Source organism: Erpetoichthys calabaricus, chromosome 6 (assembly GCF_900747795.2).
Source record: "Erpetoichthys calabaricus chromosome 6, fErpCal1.3, whole genome shotgun sequence".
Taxonomy (NCBI): Eukaryota; Metazoa; Chordata; class Cladistia; order Polypteriformes; family Polypteridae; genus Erpetoichthys; species Erpetoichthys calabaricus.
The window spans coordinates 113,873,135-113,880,334 of NC_041399.2; positions in this window are offsets into that span (position 1 = coordinate 113,873,135).

Here is a 7,200-nt window from a genome sequence, read left to right on the forward strand (position 1 = left end):
GTAGTAGTGGCAGATTTGAAGGACAGGATATGAGGATGTCTTGTATCTTTAGAGAGAAAGTTTATGTAATATTTTCAACAGTTGGCTCAGCAGTGGGAAGAGGAAATATTGTATTATAAAGAGGAGCTTTGATGCACTTTCATGATCTTTGCTGTGGATAACACCAAGAAGAGGTGTATCGGTGCAGCCCTTGGTAGTACTCATGCCTGCAACCACTTTAAAAATAGACTTTCCTAAGCTAGAAGCTTCTTGTTCATCAGCTGAGATAATTTGATTCTGGGAACAAGCTATAATTTTAGAGGTGTACCTCCTGACCTATGTACAATTAATTAGTATTTTAAATGCGTCCTTAGCAGGGCCAGCAAGTTATGGGTGACAACATGAGAAAAAGAAACTGTGTGATTGCTCAGCATTCTCTGCTGTTTTTAGAAGCAATGCATACATGGTGAAGAGGCAATGTACATGTGGTGCTATGCCACATAACATTTCCTGCTCCAGATAATAAAGCATATTTACATACCTAAACTTCTTAAAGAACAGGTTAAGAAAAGAATGAAGGCCTTACAAGCCAGATAGCTCTGAGCCTATAACAAAAGACACAAATATGTAAGGTATGGGGAAGGAGACAGTATAGGTGCGGACTCATCCTTTATTGTAGAGCAAGGTTAGCGGTGGTTTGGACCAGCAAAGGTTAGAGTTTTGGAACTTTCAAACTATCAAGTGAAGTATCAATTGAGATAAGAGATAACAAATGATAATGTTAATGTGGCCAACCTTAAACCTTTTTATACACTCACAGATGAGGATGAGGAATCTGTAACACCGGTTACAGGTAAATATCATTAATCCAAAGGTACTTTCTTAAGGTTTAGTCTAATGATGGAATTGTATGAAAGGTTAATGTACAGTAAATGTATATATTTTCTACCATCTTGACTTTAAGAATCTACTGTATGTAACTCATGTAATGGTTGAAATATAATTGTTGTTATTCAAACACACAAAAAAGGCAAAAAGGTGTGAGGTGTCCAAAGTAGAGTCAGAAAGCAGGCCAGACTCCCCACTGGCCTGCCTAGCTAAGGCTTACTCCCAAGCAACCTGCCTACTTATACAGCTGGCTTAGCCCTATACAAAAGCATTGGCTTCAAAAGTTCAAAAATATAAGTAACTAGCTGTGTAAGCCTGTGCTGTAAAAAGCATGGGGTCCTAGAAACTATTGAAATCGTTAGAAAAAAAAAATCCAATGTCGAGATATCAGGTAATTGAAAGTTTCTTCGGAGGTTTCGTTTTGCTGGTGTGCTCGCCTCGCTTGTGTATTAGCGGCAGGAGGAAAAGTAAAGGTATCCCTTTGCCGACGTGCTCGCCTCACTCCTGTTTTAGCTGCTAAGTGAGTGACTTTTTCTTTGGAGGTTTTATTTTGCTGATGTGCTGGCCATGCTTGGGTATACTTGAAGGTGGAGGCCTTACCCAGACTCCACCTCTAACTTCCAGGCTAGACAGACACACACACTTCCATGCGTAGATGTTTATATTTCAGATACTTATAAAATATATTCTTATCCCCATTACAGGCAGACCTCCTTTTTATAAATCTTTATAAATAAAAGATTGATTGCAAAAAAGGGAAAATACAGAACAAAAACTCAAAAGAGCCAAACAAGGCAATAAGAAGTTGCCTTAAATAGAAATCCTCAGTAATCAAGTCCCAAAACACTAAGCAGAAATCAAAATCCTTAATCAGAACAAAAATGTTAAAAAGACAGGAGATAATCTGGAGAATTAAAATAAACAATAAGAGGAGAACTCGCCAATTCCAGTACATACAAATGTATCACAAAGGGACTTCAATTCTCATGAGCCTTTATAGGGCAAGGAGCAGTCCCTTAGTAGAGATTGACAGGTGGCCCTGCCTCTTTGGGAAGCACCCACAAAACAGAAGGAACCTGCCAGAAAATTGATAAACACATGGAAACCAAATAATTAACAAATGTACCAAAAATACACATCTCTCTATTATAAAAAAAAAACTTGGGATGAGACTGCGACGAGACATGATCTTTTGAAGAGAGACAGAGACACTTTCATGTCCCGCGAGACAGGCAAGTCACATCATACTTACAACCTTTGGAAGCAAGTCCCATGATACACTTGCAGAGCAGGTTACAGATAATGGAAGCAGGAAAATTCAAAAGTCTCAAAAACATGAGAGTAAAGATCACATTAGTGCAAACAAATGGAAAATATTACTCCATGAAATAACAGAACAGCGACAAGAGATTGAATAGTGTTTGAGGATGTCTGGGTGAGGAGAGAGACAAGGCAGTGACTTTAAAACATTCAAAGTGCCACACGAAATGCAGATCATGCCACACAGGAGCAGCAGCAAGCCAGCAGCTGATCGAGCAAAGAGGAGGTAAAAAAAACAACTGTTATTTGATTCCCATTGTATCACCATTAAAGAGGGGTTTTGGAGGAGCGACCGCATCGTGCGTTCAGCCCCCCTCTTCACAACGGCGTGTAGCGCTGGCGGGAGTGTGGGGGGGTGAAGGGGTAGGCGAGCGAAGTGCAGATCACGCAGCACGGCAGCAGCAGCAAGTCAGCAGCTGAGCGAGCAAAAAGGAGGTAAAAAAAAAGGAATTTGTTTCCCAATGTATCACCGTTTAAGAGGTGTTTCGGAGGAGCAGTTGCGTCTCCTTGGGGTGCATTCAACCCCTCTTTTCAAAATGGCGCATAGTACTTGGCAGGGTGGGGGAAAGGGGTTGGCAAGCAAAGCGAGCAGGAGGCAAAGCCCCCTAGTTTATATAAAGAATAAAAATAAATGACAAAATTAACATACAGTAAACAAAGATTTAAAGATGAATGATAAAGACATTAATAAAGGAATTGAAACTTAACCTGGAGAGGAACTCTGGCTTACACATAACAATAATAAGGGGGATACAGTATAAGAGAGTTCAATACAATGGGAACATGAAGGTGGAAAAGGAAAAGGTGGAGCTTGAGTATAGTGCTCTGAACTGAAAATGATGACACGTCACCTCCTTCTAGAAGGAGTTCATTATTTGAAGCTCTTCATCTCCGCCTGAGATGAAAGACCTCAATATCTGAGGAGTTTCCTTCTATACTGTATGTCACATAAAAGGTGTGTGTCTCAAATGTTTCAAAGCAAATCAGACCAATGCAGAAGGAAGACGACATGTGGTAAGAATGCTTCCATTGTCTAGTGGATAGTGGCCTACAGAATATGCACTATAACTTACCTGAGCTTCCTTTTAAGTGGACAATGCTTACATCTGAAATGAACTGTAGATGTCTGACAAGTTTCAGGCAGGGTGTGTCCCTTGGCTTATGTTTATTTTTCTTTTCTGTATCTTCTTTGTTTGTTGTAAAATACTGTTTTATTATAGCATTAGTGGCATTGTGAGGCTTTTATTAGTTCATTGTTGTTCTAAGAGTGCATTTTGTAATATTGATTTTTCTGGTTCCTGGATTTTGCTTCTGCTTTGTGGATTTGTTGGATTATGTATTGCAACATGTTTACTCTGAACTGCCTTTTAGGCAAATCGTTTTTGCGTAATTTTTTTGCCTTTCACCTTTTATGCTTCGTTATGTAAGTTTAAAATAAATATCTTTATTTATGAAGATTCTACTTTGGCTTGTCCTTCCATGCTAGAGCTATTTATGGTTTCTCTCCCTTGAAGGGCATTTTTTGATATTTCTGTGTATTTTGGGACATTTAAGTCATTTTTGAGCTTTCGGAGCCAAATCCCCTATTTGGGCCTATGTGAACCAAAGCCTGCTGGTGTAGTTGGAAGGTCAGACTGCCTGGGGTGAGGCTTATTCTAGGCCGATTAGGGAAGGTACTGGGCTGGTTTATGATTCTATTTTTTGAGGCCTCAAAAAACTTAGAATACACTTAGAATAGTTAGGAAAGAATATGTGGCCGTTGTAGCTGCGTTTTTTCCAAAGTTACCAAAGTTCAGCAGCTCTAACTCAAAAAATGGGATTCAACAAAAGCCTGACATGTAGAAATGATTCCACAGACAAAATATCTTTGTTTTTAAAAGTTCAGTTAAAATTCAAAGTAAAACAGTTCACACAAAAAAGAAAATTAAAATAGCAAAAAAAAAGGGGTAACTAAAAAGATTACAATATGCAAGCTTTCAAGGCAACTCAGGCCCCTTCTTCAGGCAAGATGCAAGATTACATCTTGCCTGAAGAAGGGGCCTGAGTTGCCTCGAAAGCTTGCATATTGTAATCTTTTTAGTTAGCCAATAAAAGGTGTCATTTTGCTTGGCTTTTCTCTACATTCATAATGGCTAACACGGTACAACACCCTAGTACTACAAAAAAAAAGGGAAATTCAATGCTTAAATCTTGTTACATCTCAAATCGTTACTATTTGCTTAACATTTCTGAACCATTTCAAAACGTCGTTTCTGAACCATTTCTAGACGGTCAGAAAATTGTATGCTTATCCCATTTCTAAGTTGAAAATGGGTCTTTCAAGTCCCTGCTTACTGGGACATGTTCTGAACACAACTGAATCTATTATCACACTGTTTCTCAGTTATAGTAAGAAGGTTCTATCTCTTATTAACTTATAGGGGGAAAAGACTATACCATTGTCTATGACTATGGAAGAAATTATATTCTATTCAAATTAAGCAAACATTAATATGAGTTTAACTCAAAACTTTAACTTTCTAAGATTGGCTCTTACATTTCCGGCCCCTAATTGGCTATGCAGGAGCGGAGACAATTACTATACTTTACTTCAATATGAGACAATTACTTTACTTTAACATTAACTATTGTTTTCAAATCACTAGCAATAACACTGCAAACAAACATTTAAAAAATTTCATATTTCAAACATTGGCTGTTTTGTGAAGCAGGCACAGTTTATTCATGGGTCTGTCCAGTGTGCTGTTTTTGGTCTGCACACAAACTCTTCTGACTGCACCTTTGGTATCTGGCATTGTCTTGATGACTCGACCCATTACCCAGAAACTGCGGGGTGTTTAGCTTCTTTTGGCATTGCAGCTTTGTTGAGTGTTTCACCAACTCTCAGTATTCCATCTTGTATGATCAGGTTAAGTTTATAGATTTGACTGTTCTTTTTAACACAAGTCTTTTTCTTTAAAGCCTTTAATTCTTCTGGAAATTCTTGCTGTTGACTGAGGCGGAAAAGCTCTGTTTCGGCTTTAGTTAAGTCTTCTAGAGAAATTGGACTTGGTTTTAAATTCAGTTTATACCCTTTCATGTGCTTTGTGATGAGTGATTTTTGTTCTTCTGAATTACTTTTAGACTGACTGACTTCTAGTTGGAATGTTTTTTTTCATTTCTTAAGTGCAGCAGTATGTATTTAAACTTGAGGAACCAAGCCACTGCTTTCTTCAAGCGATGCCAATCTGAAAAGTATGTGATTAGTTTGTTGATGGGCTCGGTTGCCTCCTCTATTCTTGTCATGTTAACTGCACAAGTTTTAACTTCTGGATCATCTTCAAAGAGTGAATCATTCAGTTGATCTGGTGTTTTTGGCCACTCCCGCTCGGGCTTCAATAAGAAACTTGGACCTTGTGACCATGCGGTGCTTTGGACCTTGTGACCATGTGGTGCTTTTGAGAAAGTTTTCTATGCTTAGCCCTCTGGATGCTTGATCAGCTGGGTTGAGGGCAGATGTGACATACCTCCACTGTGAAGGTTGTGAATCATCTCTGATCACAGAGATTCTGTAGGCAACAAAGGTCTTGAACCGAGTGCTTTCATTTGAAATATATTTTAGCACTGTGGTGCTGTCGGTCCAAAATGTAGATTCTTGTAAGAGCATTTGAAGCTCACCTTTAAGCATTTTGTCCACTGCCACAATGGCCGCTGTCAGCTCCAGTCTTGGAATCGTGACCTGCTTCAATGGTGCAACTCTTGACTTGCCCATCAGGAATGAACAATGCTTTTTGCCCTCTTCATTGGTTAAGACAAGGTAAGTGACAGTGCCATATCCATCTTAACTGGCATCTGCAAAATGGTACATTTGTGCTGTCTTTATGGTTCCGAACCCGGTAGGTTTGAAGCATCTGTTCACTTTATAATCTGTAAGTAACTGCAAATCATCCATCCATTTTTTCCATTTCTGAATGTGTTTGACTTCTACTTCTTCATCCCACCCAAATTTCTCTTTGCATAAGTCTCTTAGAATAAGCTTTGCTGGCAGTAAGGCAAGTGCTAAAAGTGGATCATAAACTGAGCTAACAACAGACAGAATACCACGCCTTGTAGCGGGCTTGTTTTGTAACTTAATCTGAAATTTGAAACTGTCCATTTCTGTGCATCGCTGGACACCCAGGGCACGTTCTGTGGGAAGGAGACTGTGGCTCAAGTCTAAGTCCGTTTGTTCATGAGCTCTGTCTTCTTCAGGAATAGACGATAAAACTGCTCTGTTGTTACTCACCCACTTAGTCAAATGAAATCCCCCTTTGAGGCATAGAGCTTGGAGGTCCTTTGCCAGCTTTATTGCTTGTTCCTCTGTTGTCACTGACCTTAAACAATCGTCCACATAGAAGTTATTGAGAAAGGTGTTAACAGCTTCCTCAGGAAATGTATCTCTGGCATCTTCGGCTGTTCTACGCAAAGCATAAGAAGCACAACTGGGTGAAGAAGTAGCACCAAAAAGATGTACTGTCATTTTGAATTCTTCCAGGTCTTTACTTAGATTACCTTCAGGCCACCATAAAAAACATAAAAGATCAGTGTCTTCATTTGGTACTTTAACTTGGTAGAACATTGACTTAATATCTGCCATTAAAGCTACAGGCTCCTTTCTGAATCTTGTAAGGACGCCAATGAGTGTGTTAGTTAGGTCGGGACCTTTTAATAATTGCTCATTAAGTGAAGTCCCCTGGTAGGTGGCTGTGCAGTCAAAGACCACTCGAATCTTATTTTTCTTTCGATGATACACACCATGATGTGAGATGTACCACACTCTGCCTTCATTACAATTTAGGCTTTCTTGACAGCGTAACCCTTGTCTATAATGTCTTTCATGAAGGCTTTATAGTCTTCGTGGGAACCTGAATTTTTGCTCAGTTTTCTTTTGAGTCCATTAGCATGCTGTTCAGCAATACAGCGGTTATTCGGCATTTTAAGTGTTTCATCCTTCAAAGGCAAATTTAAACAATAGTGGCCACCTACCAGTCTCGC